The 3,809-nt window shown below is 26.7% G+C and overlaps 1 protein-coding gene across 2 annotated transcripts in view; it reads right to left on the bottom strand.

The window, feature by feature from the left end:
* NLG-5 (neuroligin 5) overlaps positions 1 to 2,809 on the bottom strand; it is a 181,859-nt gene extending 179,050 nt beyond the window's left edge. For both annotated transcript variants that reach the window (XM_085661608.1, XM_085661611.1), the window contains exons 1-3: positions 2,769 to 2,809; positions 1,884 to 1,978; positions 1,342 to 1,755 (exon numbers count right to left, since the gene is read on the bottom strand). The gene's annotated coding sequence lies outside the window, so the exon portion shown is untranslated. The remainder of the gene's footprint in view (positions 1 to 1,341; positions 1,756 to 1,883; positions 1,979 to 2,768) is intronic.
* Positions 2,810 to 3,809: the final 1,000 nt, after the last annotated feature.

Below are 3,809 nucleotides of genomic sequence, written 5' to 3'. Positions count from 1 at the left end.
GGTTCTGAACACGAACGACACTACTACTACTATTACTACTACTACTATTACTACTACTACTATTACTACTATTATTATTACTACTACTATTACTACTACTACTACTATTATCACTACTACTATGATAGAGCAGTATTAATTTCGAACTATCGATCCTTTCGATCTAAACCGTCCATCTCTCTCAATTCTCCTCAACGGCAAGCTCGATATCCGTGAAACGAAACTCGAATTCATGGGATATCATTCGTCACGAATATAACGTCGATGATAGAAAATCGTTGTTGCGACAAATCTGTCGTTATTTAAATATTTTCTTCTTATAGTCATATATACATATACAAAAAAAAATATATATATATATATATATATATATATATGACGCCACGTAAATTTCAAGTCACGCGTGAATCTCTATTACTACACATTTTTTTTTTTTTTATTTTATATAAATCTTATTTTATTCCTTTCGTCATTTATTCTTTTATTTCGATCTTTTCTTTTTCCTTTCTTTTTTTAATTTTTTCTTTTCCTATTTTTCTTTTCTTTTTTTTTCCTTTTTTTTTTTTTTCTTTTTCTCCATGTCTCTGACCGAACTCTGCTCTGATTTTATTTGATACGTAAACCGCATATATTTCATACAGTCTGATAAAAAAAAAAAAAAAAAAAATAATAATAAAAAAGAGAAACAATAAAAAGGGAATGTAACAATAAAAAAAAAGAAAGAAAAACAAATAAATAAAAATAAAATAAAATAAAAAAAAAGGAGAATAATTAAAAAACCTCGAACAAATCCTTTTAACAAATGGTTAACAAGATTTTATTCTAATTAAAAGAACAAGATCATAATCCATCACTTGTTTCCCAGAATCTATCCGTCACGTTCGTCTTCTTGTTCATTTTTTTTTATATCGATATATCGATGTAGATTGCAATTAAATATAATAAGTACGAAGCAACGTATTATGATATAAAAACAATATCACATGCTTTTTGTTTATGAAATCGTATTAATGAATACCTGATTTCATCACTAATATCAAAAATAAAGAATTAATTAATTGTATCGTTGATTAATCGAATCGAACCGATATAATTAAAGGATCCTAAACTCGAGCTAATAAAAAAAATAAACATTATATAACACAATAAATAAAAAATGAATAATAATATACAGGATTAAAAATATATCACTCACGAGTAAACCAAAAAGAAGAATAACTTATGGTCATACTCGTCGCAATAATTGAAAGAAAAAAAAAAAAAAAAAAAAAAAAGCCAGGAAAAAAAAATAGAATCGTCATAATGAGTACTTGAGATATTTAAAAATTTTTTCTCACTTACTACTTAAGAAGTTCTCTGATGGCTCCAAAACACTCGTTCATAACTGCTGCTAGGGAGATGCACTCTGATCTCTAACGCACAATAATTATTTACAGATCACAAGATTGATTATCGAATTTAATACCGTGGATCTTTATTCTTCGAATATAAAGTAAAGACACTGCGACACTGTCAATAAATGAAAACTAAAACTTAACACTGTAGAAATATTGACTTTATAAACGACTGCATTGCGCGCAATCGATTCGAGCACATACACGTTTTTAAAAATTAATTTCAATCGTGAAAACACCGACAGATTTGATTCGACGAACGAACATCATTTCCATTTCACGATGTATTTATTTTTACTTCAAACGTTTAAAACGCTTCATTTATTCGTTAATAAATCGCGCATGGCTAATCAATGATCATCTGAAAAATAACAAAATTAAAATTATTAATATCATTGTCGTAACGAACGATCGTTGAAATTATTATATATATATATATATATATATATATATATATATATATATTTAATTAAAAGGAAATTCACTTGCTTTTAAATCTTCGTTTAAACTTGTAATGACGATGAGCATTCTGAGCTTCGTGAAAAATAATTCGATCAAAATAAACTTCACTCATTTGGAATTATCTGAAAATAATAAAAAAAAAAAATGTCTATACTTTTAATATGTAATAATGATTATATGACGATATTATTAAATGTATAAGAATAATTTTCAATATGTATTAAAATGTTCGATAATATTTAAATACGTATTTATCTTCGAGAAAATTAAACGAAGGATATCCATGGATATATTTACGTACATATGTATTACGTTTGAAAATACATATATATCATTTTCTATCCTAACCTTAAAAGAATACGAACGTTCGATTGTTTTAGTCGCGATCTCGGCCCGAGAAATTCTTAGAAATTTACAGCTCGCTTGTTATTATATACCGAATGTAACGATCTATATATATATACATATATATATATATACATATTATTTTTACTTGGTAGAATTCTTGAAAATCTAAAAATATAAGATCGTTTAATTAAAATGAATTCCGTGTTTGTGTGTATATGCTTGCATACATGGATGATATTCATACATATGTAATACGTATGTATATATGAAAATCGAATGTAATACAAAATATAAATGATGACGACTGATTAATGAAAGAATATTAATTAAAGGATCACTTATATAGCGAGAAAAGTATCGATACTAAGAAAATAAGAGTAGAAAATTCATTGAAATAAGTATGACGCAATAGTACCACGAATACGCCAAGAGACATTTTTACTGATTATCTTTTGAATCCGACGATATTTCAACTTGCTAACACGGCCTCCTATTAATTTTGTGTTCGACAATCGATTAACATATTGGAAGAAGATTTAGATTAAGAAAAAGTATATTAATTACCTTTAATTACGGGGAAGACAAGAAATCGTTACAACCTGTCGGAACACGCACATCCAAAATGGCGATAATTTCATCGGCAAGACGTCTAAGGTACTACCATCGCGCATGCGCATAATATCGCCTCGTAACATGGCCTAAATATACGTAATTTTTTCGATCTATTATCGAAAAATATCGAATTCTTAAAAATACGATACAGTGCTTTAAAAACAATCAAAACTTGTAGTTCTTAAATAAAAATCACGAAATGCCTAAAGTGGCCTATATGTTAAAATAAAGGTTAAAATCTGCGATAAATATAAGGACTTAATGTTACGTCAATGATACGTCATTTTTCTTTCGTCACGAATATTTCTTAAAACGACTGACAATATCTAATCTTGCTAACGATAAACCATGTAAATCGTGAATTCGACGATCTATCGATATACAGGAATAAGATGAAAATAAATAAAAATATTTTAATCACTTGTAATTAAGAGAACGATATATGTATATCGATGTGTCAATTTGGTATTGTCCTTTACGATAATGCAGCCGATTGGATCAATCAATCGACGAATCACGATGTTGTACAGAGAATCCTCCTGACCAATAGCATTTCTCGTAATACAATTAATCAAATATATTTCAATTATTATTTTTTAATAGAAATAAATATAAAATAACAATTGAATTATAAATTAGTAAATTAAAAAATTAAATAAACGAGATAATGTAAATTTTTTTTTTTTTTTTAGATAAAGACGAGCCGAAGAAAAACAAAATTTGTATGATTTATAACGAACGTAGTAAGTTTAAGACGTATAACGCGAGAATCCGCGCGTTTATGATTAAATTTAAATCTATTCGCTATATTTTAATTTGTAAAATACATTTAGATTTTTTATCTCCTGATTCTAATAGCATTTCTCGTAACATAATTCATCGTATACATCGCATACATACATAGATATATTTGAAATTATTATTCCTTAATATAAGAACTTTATAAATGTTAAAGAAAATAAAAAATATTTCTATCGTATCTTTTCTCAATTA

The sequence above is a fragment of the Vespa mandarinia genome, chromosome 15 (assembly GCF_050613455.1).
Source record: "Vespa mandarinia isolate Hongniang chromosome 15, ASM5061345v1, whole genome shotgun sequence".
Classification (NCBI taxonomy): Eukaryota; Metazoa; Arthropoda; class Insecta; order Hymenoptera; family Vespidae; genus Vespa; species Vespa mandarinia.
Note: the sequence above shows the minus strand (reverse complement) of the source record. Positions and strands in the feature narration are given on the sequence as shown.